The sequence below is a fragment of the Canis lupus genome, chromosome 5 (assembly GCF_011100685.1).
Source record: "Canis lupus familiaris isolate Mischka breed German Shepherd chromosome 5, alternate assembly UU_Cfam_GSD_1.0, whole genome shotgun sequence".
NCBI lineage: Eukaryota > Metazoa > Chordata > Mammalia > Carnivora > Canidae > Canis > Canis lupus.
In genome coordinates, this window is record NC_049226.1 from 47574900 (window position 1) to 47591448 (window position 16549).

The window sequence follows — 16549 nt, forward strand, 5'->3', positions numbered from 1 at the left end:
TGCACTTTTGGAGTGAATGATTTCCACAGGAGTCAATGGGAGAAATGTGTATGTCTGGGCGACAGGATTAGTACCAGACAGAGACTCGTGTAGACCAATATAAATGAGCCACTCTTAAGGTAATGGGGTCTGCTCACCATATCAGAATAGGAGGGTGGTCTTCCCTGAGTGCCAGCAGTAATATCTCCTTGAAAATTAAGGTGGAGACAACAGTCTGTCTTTAATTCTACTCATCGTGTTCATGTGTGTATTTGCCCTGGTGTGAAGACTGTTAGAAAAAGGAAGAAGTAGATGGGGAGGGAAATCCTAGGAGACCAGAAGCTTTATTTCTAGGCCTATATATTCAAATATTCACATGAAAATGATAAGGACAATTTACTGTCTCTGCTCACACCAGTTAGATGTCTTTTTTGTTTTTTGTTTGCTTTTAACTCTTAGGCCACATTTGAATGGTTTTCTCCAGAAAATTAGGACAAGAAAAGGAAATGGTAACAAATTTTATTTAATTAGTTTGGTCTGAGACATTTTTTTCCTTTTTGATTTTTAATTATGTATTTTTTAAATTTTGTGTGTGGGGGTTTCTTTGAATTTTGTGTTCCAGCCAGCCTCTCAACGGGAAGCATTCAAGAATACAGTACATTGTTAAAGGACTGCACCAAAGTGAGAGAGCTGTGATGAAGTACACGTATCTTCATGAGGTGAGTGTTTGAATCTGAAGTCAGAGGTCCAGGTCCAGGCTTGGCCACTTCTTAGCTTTGTAACCTTGGGCAAGTCCCTTAACCTCTTTAGGTTTCAGTGACCTCCCTGTGATGTCCTCCAAATTGCTGGCTGTGCAAGGCATTGAGAAGCTGTGTAATGGCGCCTGGTAATTGCTAACAAATATGAGGAATTATTAAGAGTCATAAAAAATAAAACGGAATATCCCTGTGTGTTACACAAATAGCTTTGCCAAGCTATATCATAGTAGCTAAAATATATTTAAATCTTACTATGTTCCAGACAGTGTACTCAGCTTTTTACATCTTATTTAATCCAATGTACAATCTTTTTTTTTTTTCTTTTCAATGTACAATCTTTTGAGACAGGTCTATTATTGTTCCCATTGTATAGATAAGGAAACAGAGGTTTAAAAGCAGAAAGTAACTTTCCAAAGAATTTCTGAATGCCAGAAGCCACATTAGAACTCAGGCCTGGGGATCCCTGGGTGGCGCAGCGGTTTAGCGCCTGCCTTTGGCCCAGGGCGCGATCCTGGAGACCCGGGATCGAATCCCACGTCAGGCTCCCGGTGCATGGAGCCTGCTTCTCCCTCTGCCTGTGTCTCTGCCTCTCTCTCTCTCTCTCTCTCTCTCCCCCTGTGTGCCTATCATAAATAAATTTAAAAAATTAAAAAAAAAAAAGAAGAACTCAGGCCTGTTTGACTCTTAATATATTCAGACTTGGGCCAAATTCTTGTTCCTCCTGCACTCTGTATTTTCAAGACTTTAAAATATAATGTATAAATGTTTTAGATAATATTTTAAGTGATCTCCTTCTTTGTCCCTGTGTTTCTCCTTTGTTCAATTTTTAAACAATCGTCAAGTCTCCTTGATGATACAGAAAGCATTAGCATAAGACTTTTTTTTGTTCTGAGTGTTTTCCTTTACTACATGAACAGTCCCACAACATTCTAGGGAGTCAGTAGTGTTCTCCTTTACAGATAGGGAATGGAGGCACAGGCTGGTGGTGGGGGCATGCCCAAGTCCCACTATCTGTTAGTGATGGAACAAGGATAAGAGAGCACATCTCTCAACTCCTAGTCAGGTGTTTCCATATTCCTTCTCGTGAGAGGGGTGAAGGGATGTTAAGAGCTCAGACATGTTCAGCCAAATCTTGCATATAAAAAACATAAAGGAAGAATAGTTCATATTTATTAAGCATGAAACATTTGTAAGGACTTCAGGGGATTTTCATTTGTTTTAACTTAATAAAGATATTTTGAATGAGCAATGTAGCCCATATTAAGGCTTCCCATATGCGCCTGGCACATGCTAGTACATAGTAGGTGCTCAATATATGTGTTCAGTGAAGTAAAAGTTTCAGGCTCTCAAAAGAAACTATTACTCTTTATTTGTTGAAGAAAAAAAAGAGTTCCCAGGATGTTTCCAAATCTGTAAGAAAATCTTATTATGTCATACAGGTGGAAGAAACATTTACTTTGTATTAACCTAGCCAAGGACTGGTTTGTTATCCTCAAAGTAACTTCAGCTAGGAGAAATAGGCAACAGGGAAGAATATAAGTTCCAAACATAAGTTTGGAATGACAAATCCTAGCAAAAATGGGGCCCCTGCTCCTGTCCTCCATCCCTTCACCACGGCAGGCATTGCTAATAGATCATGGCACAATTTCCTGCTGATCCTGGACAGAACCTCAAGTCCTCAAACACTGCTTCAGGCAACTCCCACTAATCTATCAGAATTGACACTCATGCTGAAATCTATTTGTCATCCCTGATAGACTTAAAGGTTTTCTCTGTGGCCTAAGGGAATCAGAGAACCAGCTCAAGCTGTTTGTACATCTCTTTGACTTTGCCTCTTAAGAGGACAGGAGGGGCATAATCTATAACACTGTTTTGAGAGACCATTCTGATTTGTTTTAAACTTCATTGAGGAACTGCTGGGCCTGGATTATAGAATCTCTGGGTTACTATGTAAGGCAACGAAATCTTACTGCTACCTTTATAAATAAGCTAGATCCCTATTGGTCCAGGATGATTGGGCACTACCTTGCCTATGAAAAGGACTGAAAGAAAATAACCTCTCTAGAGATCATCTCTGGTCCTATTACTGAATTTTCTCCTCAGCCAGAGTTAATGACAGTACCTCTGAAACAAATATATGTATGTTCTTTTTTTTTTTTTTTTTTTTTTTATAATTTTTTTTTATTATTTATTTATGATAGTCACACACAGAGAGACAGAGAGAGGCAGAGACACAGGCAGAGGGAGAAGCAGGCTCCATGCACTGGGAGCCCGACGTGGGATTCGATCCCGGGTCTCCAGGATCGCGCCCTAGGCCAAAGGCAGGGGCTAAACCGCTGCGCCACCCAGGGATCCCCTAAATATGTGTCGATTTTTTTTTTTTTAAGATTTTATTTATTTATTCATGATAGTCACACAGAGAGAGAGAGAGAGAGAGAGGCAGAGACATAGGCAGAGGGAGAAGCAGGTTTCATGCAGGGAGCCCGATGTGGGATTCGATCCCGGGTCTCCAGGATCGTGCCCTGGGCCAAAGGCAGGCGCCAAACCTCTGCGCCACCCAGGGATCTGAAACAAATATATGTATGTTCAAAGACTGAAAGAAACCTCTAGCTCAAAAATGTGACAGAAACTAGAAAAATTCCTTCATCTACAATTAAGGAATGTCATATGTGCATTTAAAAAATATTTTCTAAAAAAATATTTTGTAAAATACTCATTTATAGTGTATGAGAAATTTTAAAACAGAAACTTTTTATAACTATAAACTGTATAACCATTGATATGATCCCACGTGTTAAACCCTTAGAAAATACCATAATACAGTTTACTCCTAGAATTAATCAGGTAATTAAAATTAAATCAAAATCTTATCTTTTAATTAATGTACATTCTAAAGAAAGTTCATAGGACAGTAAAGTCATATAATGGTTAAACCATGTCTTGATTTCATGCTGTCTCAATTTTAAATACCATCATTCATGATTCTGAAATTCACCAAAATTTCCTGAGCAGGTGTATACTTGGAAAAAGATGTTTTAATTAAAACTACTAGCCAATATAAGCAGAGCTCTACACTAAAAGCTTGGCTTGGAACAGCAGCAAATTAACATAAGATGCCAATCTAATAAGAGGAAAAGCATCCTCGAGGTTGTTGTCCAAAAGAGGAGCCTGAAGAATTTAACTGATCCATATCAATTAGCACAGGATGTCACTGTTATTCCATTCATGGTGACTAGTACCTTATGCAGCTCCAATATTGAAATCAAATGAGAGATGTCCTCCTGTGATAGAACCTAATCCTATGGCAGAAAACCTTCATTAGAGAAAAAAGGAGGGAACAATGAGCTGTTTTGTTTCCTAAATACCATACACACATACCTCATAAACTCCCGAGAATGTTAATAATTTCTGTGAACCCTAAGAAAGAAAAAAATTTTACTTAGCTATAAATTATAGCAGGCATAAATCAAAAGTTTATAAGGCCAAATATGTATCAGTAATATGTTCCATTTTGAATATTTACTTTGGGCCACTTTTCTGAGCATTTTTTTGCATAATCCTCCCCATTATAGTCCTGTCAGGTCAAATGCCCCCATTTTACAGAGGACAAAACTGAGGCCCAGAGAGATCGCATAACTTGCCCAAAGTCAGTAAATGGCAGAGTAGTGATTGAAACTCAAAGTCCATAGTCTTCATTATCATTTTCTACTCCTCCTAATATGTTTACAGATTTTTATTTTGTTCTCTTTGGGAAAGGAGAGGAAGGGAACTATGATCTCTTCCTCTGCCTTTAACTTGGAATGGAAGGAAATTTTCCATAATAATCTTATAAAATCAGACTATACAATTGAGTAATACTGATTTTCACAGATTTAAATCATAGATGGAACTAAGCCATCCAGATGTCATTTTGGAGACTGTATATATAGAACCTAATTTTTAAAGAAATCAATTACATTTTCTAATGTTCGAAGTGAGGCATGCTAGCAATGCAGGTGATAAGGAGCCTTACATAATTATTTTGAGGTTGGCTCAAAAAATGTACAATCCTATTAAAGGAAGAGACACATAAAAAACAAATGGTGTTGAAAGCCTCGAAGGTCAAGTGTAAAGATCTGATTGTCCTTTCTTCTTGTCTGATTGTAGATGCATTCTCCCTAAATATCTTTACATTGCATTGCATTGCATTGTTGCTCTCTTATCTAACTTATACCTCTTGGAAGTTTATCTTTTGCCAAAAACCAGTGCATTAACATTTGATTAAATGTGGCATGGTGAAGTTTCCTAATGAAAATTCACACACACACACACACACACACACACACACACACACCCCAGACGGGTATGGACCTCTACCATGAGATTTACCTGTTTATGTGGTTGGTTTACATATTATTAAACCACCCATCTGATCTCTAATGGCAGCCCGGCTGACACTGTCTGACCCAGTTTGACAATCTGGATAGAAATTGTAGGGTTGGCTGTTCAATGGCTGTGACTTTTAACAGCACTGCTTTTGGGCCTCAAATCAATTCTCTCTGTTTACAGACCATTTCACAGCCCTTTACCTGCAACATCACTTGTGTCAGTCCCATAAATACTTTGGTGTATATAATGCTTGAATTAGCATAATGGTTTAGGCTCTAAGCTCTTAGCCCAAAGAAGGACACGTCAACATGTTCTCTTCACTTAAGCAATTAAGAGCCATTATGCTGCTTCAGTGGAAATATCATCAAGGTTAAAGACAATCCCAAACAGCCCTCTCACCTTTTTATTCTAAGTCTAATAAATGAGGCATAGAAATTGAAATGTTAGTAAACAGTCTTACTTGCAAGCTCTTTTTGGATCATGCTTAATCAGACCCCCATTCACCAGATATTTGCAAGGGATTCAGAAATGTGTATATTGAATAGTTCATTTAAGTGCAAGAAAATAGAGCCTGCTGATTTGATTTCAACATCATAGTGAACACTCATTTATTTTTGTCAGATTTTAAAATTTTTGGCATCGAGTTACGTAAAAAATATTTCTAAAAAAATATTTCTATACTTTTATTACTCAATATGATAGAAGTTACATTTTTAAAGGTAATGTGGTTGCTGTGACTTAAAGGGATATTTCCAAGATCTTTCTATATTTCTTCTTTTTGTATTTTTTTTAAATTTGCTTTATTGAGGTATAATTTGGATATAATAAAATTCAATTTTAACTCTACATTTTGATGAGTTTTGGCAAATGTATGTAGTTGTATAATTACCATTATAATCAAGGTGTATAGAATATTTCTATAACCTGAAAAAATTCGCTTGTCTCCCTCTATAGTTAATCCTCTCCCCCGCCTCTGGTAACCAATGATCTGCTTCCAATCACTAGATTTGCATTTTCCAGAATTTCATGTAAATAGAATTACAGTATAGTATCTAGTCTTCTGTGTTTGGCTTCCCATATTTCTCTGTATTTTCCCTCTATTAGGAGTGAGAGGTATTATGAGAACCATAATTTGGGTGGAATCCTTGCTCCACATCTTCTGGCTCAGTGACCTTAAAAAACAAGTTATTAAATTCTCTGGGCCACAGTTTCCTCTTCCAAAAGAATAATGCTTGAATAGCATCTAGAAAGTGCTTGGTAAGTCTTGGTTTCTTAGATTGGTCCTGCTCTCTCCAGCACTGAATATCTTTAACAACTGCTTACTGTAGGTCCTCACTATGACTTAATCCAGTGACTGCAAAAAAGCACAAAGGAACTTTTTCAGGTTTGGGAAATATCTGTATCTTGACCATAGTGGTAATTACACAATTATATGCATTTGTCAAAATTCATTAAGCTGTATACTTGAGGTTGAATTTATTATATGTACATTACATGGCAATAAGGATTTTTTTTAATATAAAAATAATACAGACAGAAAGACCTTGGACATGTCTCTTGGTCTAAAAGTCACATGTGATGAGAGATACATAGTCTTGACTCAGTGCTGGGCTTGCTACTTTGGTCAAATAAGGAAGCATTGAAAGCCTTCCCTAAGAGCAGCCATTTGATGGCAGACAAAAGCCCTGCAAGCAGCAAATGTTTTCACAAACCAGTGTCCTTGTGTTGACTTTTTAAGTTAAAGAAAGCAGTTGTGCAATGAAAAAGTAAAAGTAACGTGAGAGAAAGACTGTGTATGTAAGAAAATGCAATTAAGTGACATTGTATTTGACCATCTTTAACAGCTTCAAAATGTCATAAACAGCTTATTGGATATAGAAAACATGCAAGAAAATTGAGCTAAAAATAGTTAATTTAAGTGTCACTTATGGGGCATCCTCCATAACTCCCTCCAATGCCTTCATCCCCATCCTGAGTTGAGTGCCCCTTCTCGCTGTTCTGATATTACTGTCCCTATCCCTACCTCTGTAACATCAGTTATCACACTGCGTTTCAATTATTGGCTTACATGTCTATCTCCCTTCATAAGACTATGCAAACCTTGAAGATAGGTACTTTGTTTTTAGTATCTTTATATTTCTAGTATCCTGAACAGTTCTTTTTTTTTTTTTCCTGAACAGTTCTTAGTAGAACTCAATGAATGTTTAATGAATAAATGAGGTCTTAATCACGATTACCTCCATTTACAATATTACAACAAATATTTACCCCAGGCTTTCTTTTAATAGTGATTTGAGTCAATGTATATGACAATCTGAAGCAATAGAAGACCCTCAGAAAGACATGAAAAACCAAGGAGAAGATAAGAAAGTTAGCGTGAGGAGAGGGAATAGTTAAAGAAATGTCCTTTAGTCCTCTGCTTTTGGGCAAACAGTTCTGAGTTAGATTCCATCCCTTCCAAACTATGTGACCTTGGACTAGTTTGTTAACCTTCCTGAGCTTCAATCCACCTGTAACTTTTTTTTTAATTTTTATTTATTTATGATAGTCACAGAGAGAGAGAGAGAGAGAGAGAGAGAGAGAGAGAGAGGCAGAGACACAGGCAGAGGGAGAAGCAGGCTCCATGCACCGGGAGCCCGACGTGGGATTCGATCCCGGGTCTCCAGGATCGCGCCCTGGACCAAAGGCAGGCGCCAAACCGCTGCGCCACCCAGGGATCCCCACCTGTAACTTATTATTTATGAAACAGAGGAAATAATAATGATATCTCCTTCATAGGTTTTCTGTGAGATTGAATGATAGGATGCCTATAAAGAACTCAGCACAGTATCTGGCACACTGAATATGCCTAAAATGTTAATTCTCTAAGCATATTTCAAGAGTGCAGACTCTGGTGTCCAACAGATTAGATTTGAATTTCAACCCATTTCAATTCAGCCATCCACAGTCTGTGTGAACCCAGACAGATTACTTATAACTTCAGGTTCACTAAGTGCAAAATGAGGATGATAACAGTATCTCCTCATAGGGTTATTTTGAAGATTAAATGAGATAAAGGAGCTTAGCATTATGACTGGCACATAATAAATGCTTAATAAAGATTAGTTATTATCCTAGCCTGATAGGATCTAGCTCTACTGTTACCATATAAGCCCTGTCCCTCAGCAGGAAGCCTTCATTTCAATCAAGTATAATCCCTCTCTCATTTATATTTGCCATGCTCATTTCTTTTTCTTTACTTTGTTCCTGCTACAGCTACTGTTAGGTCAGTGTGAAAAACAAGAGCAAAAGTTTTGAGTTCAAATGACCTAGGTTCTAAATCTGGCTTTGCTAATCTCCTTCTCATGTACAGGCTACCCTGCTTCCCTGAATATGTTTTCACCTGTAACGTGGCTTTTTGCGAAGATTAAATGAGATCATATGTAATAAGGTGCCTAATGTATAATAGGTGTTCTATTAAATACATTTTAGTTTCCAATCCACTGTATTCCCCCAGTCAGGCACACTTGCTCTCTTATACTTATTCAAACGTCCACCTTTCAATCCTTACCTAAACATCTCACCTCATTTTGGAAGCTGTGTCACGCTGACCCACCTTGATCCCATAAATGTGTTTATACACTGTTCTCATCATGCTGATTCTGTAAATGAGTCTTGTCTCTCAAAATAGACTAATTAATCTTAACCTCTTTTAAGTCATGGACCCTTCTGATAATTGGATATTTCTGTCCCTCTCTCTCTGCCCCTCTCCTTGCTCGCACCCTCTAAATAAATAAATAAATAAATAAATAAATAAATAAATAAATCTTTAAAAAAAGATATTCCCACATACATGGAAATTTGTAATTATTCTCAAGATGCTATTATCCCCTAAAAACCTCTGAACATATTGTCATCTCCCTCAGGGCAGTAACTGCGTGATACTCTTTGTGTTCTGGGGTGAGGGTGCAGAGGGTGTTAGTTAAGACTAAGTGATGCACTGATTAACCTTCTGCCTCAGAAGATTCGTGGTGGTAGCACCTCCACAGAAAGGGGCAGGATGCTGGATAGGCTGGAAAGTGAATAACCAGGGTGGCATCTCAGTCTTTTATTTTTTTACAAAGCAAAGTATCTTGAAGTTTCATTCTGATACCTAAGGATGGAACGCAAATATTGGAATAACATGTAGAAGTATGGAAATATTCCATTCCTGAACCGTAGAGATGTCCAGTCCACAGAAGCTAAAAGAATACCCTTCCCCTCTTACCTTCAGTCTCAGATCATAACTTTCCCTGAGCTTTGCAGCCTCTCATTCCACCCATCTGGGCTGGTTACTTGCTTTGACTACTTTTGTTGTTGTGTTTGACTTAATGGCCTTGGGTTTGTGATCAAACAGGTCATATTTGTCTTATGCAAGATGCTTTGATCTTGAATTTCAGTCTCATAAGTGAGGTGCCTCATATGGAATGTAAGCAGAAAGAACAGCAACCTGAATTTTAGCCAGGGCCCTGGGGAACTGGCTGTGTGACCTTGGGTAAATCACCTGGCTTTATGGTCTCAGTTTCCTTTTTCATACAGCTTGACACTCTCTCTTAGCCCTAATCCTCCATGATTCTGAGACATTGTAATGATTCATGGTTGGAACTAGAGGATTTTCTAAAAGCTTCACTGTACACACAGTAAATGTATGGCAAATGGCTAAGAAGGACAGGTTTCAACTGTTCAATTACTAAATTAAATGAGAGTTACCACATTTACCATATGAAGTTTTGGAAACCAACCTATAATAGATACTCAACACTAGAGAACAATGAATATAAGTGTATTTTCTTTGACGATTCAGAAGCCTTACGGATCTTGTATCCACTGTTCAAAGCTAAAAAAGAAAAAATGTAATATTTTGTACTTTTAGGTTGTGGTGATTAGAAAAAGTGAGAGTAGTAGGTCTAACCAAAGTGAATTGTATAACTTTACATCATCTATCATGTCTCTTCCCATAGCAGCTGTATAACATTCCTAATAAAGAAAGCAAATGGCATGAGAGCACCTGGGTGGCTCAGTCAGTTAAGTGTCCAACTTTTTATTTTGTCTAAGGTCATGATCTTAGGGATGTGAGATCGAGTCCCACATCAGGCTCCACACTGGGTGTGGAACTTGCTTAAGATTCTCTCTCCATCTCCTTCTCCCAACTCCCTCTCAAAAGAGAGAGAGAGAGAAAGGAAAGAAAGAATGAATGATTGATGATAGATAGATAGATAGATAGATAGATAGATAGATAGATAGATAGATATAGTTAGTTCTTTGGGCAGAAAATTACCACCAAAACATCTTAACGTTCTGATATTCTAGTAACGGTATCAGCTTACAACAAAAACTGGAAGCATGTGAATAGCCAGTTTCTAATTTTATCCTGCCTATTCAGACTATGCAAGAGGAAAAAAGATGATAAATAGCCAGAGAGATTTTCTTGACATCATGCTTAACTGAAATTTCAAAATAAATCAGTTGGGCTCATTTTTAAAGACCTACAACTAAATTATCATTGGATCGTTTTGTTCTGCTCCCAACTGGGTTTCTGAAGGACTTGGGGTGAGATACAACGAGATCTGAAAATGGGCCACAGTGCGCAAACATTGCAGTTTGGTTTGATTTAGTCTAACTCTTGTGTAATAACTTTCTTTGAAGTGTGGGTTGAGGAGCAGGTTACAAGCCCGAGGCCACAAGCTCATCTTGTTCTTGTTACAACTCAGATGCCCTGCAGTCCCCGCACTATATATCAGAGGCTTGGCACTGGACTCCCTGGCTGATCAAGAGTGGAGCCTTCATTCCCAGCACAGCAGAGCAACGGAGCAACAAACAACAACATGGTTCTGTTTGCTTGGGAAACCCATTCGATAAAAGGACACAAGTGAATCTTCAAGGAGCCTGTGAGCCTAAGGAAGCCTGACTTTGCTCTCAAAGGTAAGGAAAAAGGTTAAAAAATCATCCACCTGGGGGATGCTTGGGTGGCTCAGTGGTTGAGCATCTGCCTTTGGCTCAGGGCATGATCCCAGGATCTGGGATTGAGTCCCACATCGGTCTTCTGCATGGAGCCTGCTTCTCCCTCTGCCTATGTCTCTGCTTCTCTGTGTGTGCGTCTCTCATGAATAAATAAATAAAATCTTAAAAAAATAAACTTCTACCTGGTAGAAAGGTCCCTGACCTAGGGAGAGGCAGGACAGATTTTCAGATTGATGGCCAGCCTCTCTTCTTTTCCAGCTTTGGGATTGCTACTTCTCCGCAGATCCTCTGACCCAAGCAAATCTCAAGGCAAGTCTCCAACTCCTCTCTGGTCTGGTTTTTCATCAGCAAAATGAGGGGGCTGGACCAAATGATCTCTTAGGCCTCATCCTACTCTAAAATTTGGCGATTCTGACCCTGTGACAGTCTTGTAGCCCCCAAGGGACTAACTTTATTCCTTGCATTGGTCACATATTTTCCAGCAGCCTAATTTAGACTCTTACAGCCGAATTGGACCATAGATGATTCCAGTAAATAATAATACTTACACAGTTTGTTAGAAACTGTGAAATGATTTTACATATAGTATTTCATTGGATCCTTAAAAAAAACATTAAGGAAGGAAAAGGTATTATTCTCCTCATTTTATAGCTATGCTAAGAGAGGTTAAGTCATAACCGCTAGGGTGACTAGGGCCAGATCTGAAAAGAAAAAATTCCATATGTGAGTTTCTTAGGCTGCATGAGGCACAACATTCAGTAAAGAGATGTGAGTATCATAGATGGGAATAGTGAGCATTCTGGAACCTGCCTCCAAATTCAAGCATATTACAGTCACCTATGTAAACTCTGAGTGGAGAGACAGACACTCCACAAAGAGAGAGCATAGAGCTAGAAGTGATTTTTACTTCTAGGACAATGACTCTTAGACAAGGGCGGGGGATGTTCTTCAACTCCTCAGGCAGTGCTCTAAAAGGAGAGAATGGAAGGTGGAGTGGATTCACCTTGGGTAGCTAGTGGAAGGTCACTAGTTCAAGCCAGGGACACTGGTGGAAGGCTGGTAGGAAGTAGAGATTTGGGATATTACAGTCTGGGTACTGAGTACTGACTATACGCCAAGCCCTTGATAGAGCTCATGACTGCTGCTTACAACTTATATTATCTTTTGTCCCAGCCTTGAAGAAATCCTGTGGAGAGTTAGAGAGCCTATAAAAACCTAAAGATAGGGTGAGAGAAATAGGATCTGCAGCACGGGGGTATTTACACACACACACACACACACACACACACACACACACAGAAGGTAAGCCTTCCTCTCTGGTGTATAATTAAAGAATTACAATGCTTAGAGGCAGAGGGCTTCCCCATCTGAGTGCAGGGCCTGTGGGAGCACAGGAAGTACTAAGATGACTGGAAGCAAAATGAATGACAACAAAATCAGCAACAGTGTGGGAGTGAGCCATGGGCAGAGGAGTGGCAAACCCCAAAGATATCCCAGTCAGCCCCTGCACCAGGGATGACAAGAGGGCGGTGGCAACAATAGCAGAGGTTAAGGGGCAGTAGAGTGTGGGGCCATATCAGCTGCTTCAACAGAACAATCAAGGTTTCTAAGCTCCTCTAGGCTTAGGAAAAGAACAAGACAAGAAAGATAAAAGATAAAGGTGTAGAGGGGATGCGATTAGAGGCAAACCTCAAGGAAATCAAATTTGTAGATGACACAAAACTAAGAGCATGGTTAATATCATTTTGAGTCTTAGATTGGTTGACTTTCATCACAGACCAACTCTGGGACTGCAAACCCAAGAAGTTGAAATTTAACAGGAATATATATAAATTCCTGGAGATCCCTGGGTGGCTCAGCGGTTTAGCGCCTGCCTTTGGCCCAAGGCATGATCCTGGAGTCCCGGGATCAAGTCCTGCGTCCGGCTCCCGGCATGGAGCCTGCTTATCCCTCTGCCTGTGTCTCTGCCCCTATCTCTCTCTCTCTCTCTCTATCATGAATGAATAAATAAAAAATCTTTTAAAAATTGTATTGTCTCTTTATTACTAAAATATATATATTTATATATATAAATTTATATATAATATATATATTTAATATATATATTTATAAATATATATATATATATATATATAAATTCCTGCACATAGATTCTCAAAATCAGCTGAAGTGGAGGGACACCTAGGTGGCTCAGTCAGTTAAGCGTCTGCCTTCTCCTCAGGTCATGATCCCAAGGTCCTGGGATTGAGCCCCGAGTTGAGCTCCCTATTCAGTGGGGAATCTCCTTCTCCTTTTCCCTCTGCCCCTCTCCACACTGTGTGTGTGTGCACGCTCTCTCTCTCTCTCTCTCTCTCAAATAAGTAAATAAAATCTTAAAAAAAAAATAAAATCAACTGAAGTGGACAGGACTGACCGAGGAAGATGTGACAGGATAAGAAAGATTTAGTTTGGATGGTTTTGGTGACCAGAAACTCAGCAGGTGCCAGTGATTTGGCTGCTACAAAAACTAAGAACCTCGGGCTATAATGATGAAAACACATGTTCAAACCACTGGGCATTTGTGGCCAAACCACACGTGCAGTATTATGTTCGGTTGTTGGCATTGCTTCCTAAGAGGAGCATTGATATTTTATGCTTGTCCATAGCAGCATGACTGAGGTGATAAGGGTTGCCGACACCAAGCCCCATAAGGGCAGCTGGAATTGAGGAGACTTGGGGGAATCCAAATGTCATCTTTAATTCCTGAGAAGACTTCTTGAAAAAAGAGTTGTATGGCCCTTATAAAGGCTATCACCAGAACCAAAGAATGGAAGGCCGATTTTGGCTCAGTGAAGAGTAAAGCTTTCTATAGAGCTGTTCAGAGGTAGAAAGGAGCTGGTTTCAGGAGTGGCAAATCCCAAGATTGGAAGTAGATTTTAGGCTGAGGCTGGATGATCTTCTGTGTGAGAACTTCCATATAGAAATGGTTCAAGGTATTAGGTAGAAGCTTGGACTAAATGACCTCTGAGACTCCCTCTAACTCTTAGAGAGCAGGTTGGAGATTTTTGCCTTAGAAACCAACCATTCAGTTCTGGAAGTGAAACCCAAAGGGACCCTACTCTACCATGGGCCTGCGGGGTAGAGAGTCCTACCATAGCTACTGTTCTCAGAATGCCTTCTCAGCAAATGAGGAGTCTCCAGCTCATTTAGAATCTGGGAACAGGAAATGTACCTTTACGAAGCAAATTGGTATTTGCCTACCTCGTGCCCCCTAAATGCAATCAATCAAATGAGTTTTATATGTCTTAAGAATATCTCCAAGTGCCTCTCTTCTTCCACATCTCCAGGAATGCAGCCTTGGTTCAGGCCATCATTATCCTCCCCCAGACTTTTTAACAGCCACCTAAGTAAACACCTTACCTCTACTCTTATCTTCTTCGATATACTCCCCAATAGAGTAGGCAAGAGTAGGCTTTAGAGCCGCGCTTCTGTTTTGAATACCTCCCCACTGACCACATATAGTACCAGCTCTTAATGTTGGATGTAAAGCCCTGCAGCCTCATGTTCTATGACTTTGCACACATACGCACACACACTTTGTGCTTCAAAAATGCCACACTATTTGTCATTTTCTGCATGCACAATACTGTTATACATTTCTCTGTCTTTGCATATATTGCTCCTTCCATCTGAAATGCCTCACCCTTTCCAGCCCCCATCTTACTTACCAAAGTAACTCCTATTTATTCTTTTTCATACAGAAAATCTTTGCTTGTGCATAACCTTTTATGAGCCTTCCTTTATTTAACCTCTTCCCCATCTCACACAATCTCCCAAGGTTAATCATTCCTTCCTATTTGCTACATCTCTAGCTTTGTACATGGTTGCATTACAGCATTTACTAGGTTGTACTAAAATGCAATTATTTACATGTCTGTGTTCTCCATTGTTGGGCTCCTCAAAGGCAGTACCAAGTAATATTCATCTACAAATTCCTAACACTTAGCACACTGGCACATATTAGACCTCTGTATTTGTTGAACCAATCTGACAAAGATTGTCTTCATGGACATATCTATCACTTGCTATGATATTGAATTTTGTTTATAGTACACATGAACACCAAGTTCTTTTTTTTTTTTAATTTTTATTTATTTATGATAGTCACACACAGAGAGAGAGAGAGAGAGGCAGAGACATAGGCAGAGGGAGAAGCAGGCTCCATGCACCGGGAGCCCGACGTGGGATTTGATCCCGGGTCTCCAGGATCGCGCCCTGGGCCAAAGGCAGGCGCCAAACCGCTGCGCCACCCAGGGATCCCTGAACACCAAGTTCTATGGTGAAAAACAAAGTTAAACTTTTAAAATTGCCTATCATAATATTAAGTTAAATTAAAAAGACCCAGGACCAAGAACAAAGATTTAGAATGGAAGAAGGGTAAGTTTTAACCTATAAATTTCTATCCTTGTTGCTTTTGTTCTGAAAAGCTTTTTTTTAAAGAATTTATTTATTTATTCATGAGAGACAGAGAGAGAAAGAAGCAGAGACATAGGCAGAGGGAGAAGCAGGCTCCATGCAGGGAGCCCGATGTGGGACTCAATCCCGGGACCCCAGGATCATGCCCTGACCCAAAGTCAGACCCTCAACCCCTGAGCCACCCAGGCATCCCTAAAGCTTTAATCACGGACCTGGTCCTGAAGAACCTTGGTTTTCTAATCTTGGCATTCTGAAGGGGAGATTTCCGAATTCAGAAACTGAACCCCTCATCTTACTCAACAAACATTTACTAAGGGTGTACAAAGCATGCTGCTGTGGTACCTGGATAGCTTAGTCGGTTAAATGTCTGCCTTCAGCTCAGGTCACGATCCCAGGGTCCTGGGATCAACCATTTGAGGGTTGTGACAGATTATTAACAGATCACTCTGGTATGTTGAGAGTAAGACTGCAGGAGGGCATGGACTGAAGTACAAGTATGTTCCAATAATCCAAGTGGGAAATGACAGGCTTGGAAGGGGACGATATCAGTAGGGTGTTGAGAGATTGGTTTCAAAATATATATTTAATATAGATTTGTTAATGAAATTGATACAAAATGAGAGAAAAAGAGAGAGAGAGGAGTCAGGGATGACTTCAAGGTTTTTGGCCTGAGCAACTCAATGGATAGAATTGCCATTTATTGAGACAGAAAACAGTGGAAGAGGCAACTTTGGGGGGCGGGTGTGGGAAGGAGAGATCAGGGGTTTACACCTCTGATAGATAACCAACTAGAGGTGTAAACAGTTAAGGAGGGTTGAGATTCAGGTTGGAGTTATAAATTGAGGAGTAGCTACCATATAGATATTTATGAAGTTATGAACCTGGAGGGTTTCATGAAGAAGTCTAAAAACACCGAAGAGAAGAGAAAAAGACTAAGGACTAAGCTCTAGGGCATTCCAGCATTTATGGATTAGAGAGATGAGAACTTTAGGAGGACAATGTAGAAAGAT

General features: G+C 39.5%; 1 long non-coding RNA gene across 4 annotated transcripts in view; it reads left to right on the plus strand.

Moving 5' to 3' along the window:
* The window catches only part of LOC111095935, a 60369-nt gene that overhangs the window by 27275 nt on the left and 16545 nt on the right, over positions 1-16549 (plus strand). For 3 of the 4 annotated variants that reach the window (XR_005359678.1, XR_005359680.1, XR_005359681.1), the window contains 3 exons: positions 602-698; positions 10835-11045; positions 11343-12994. This is a non-coding gene — a long non-coding RNA (uncharacterized LOC111095935). Of the gene's footprint in view, positions 1-601; positions 699-10834; positions 11046-11342; positions 12995-16549 lie in introns of those variants that run through there. The other variant, XR_005359679.1, reaches the window with a different exon arrangement.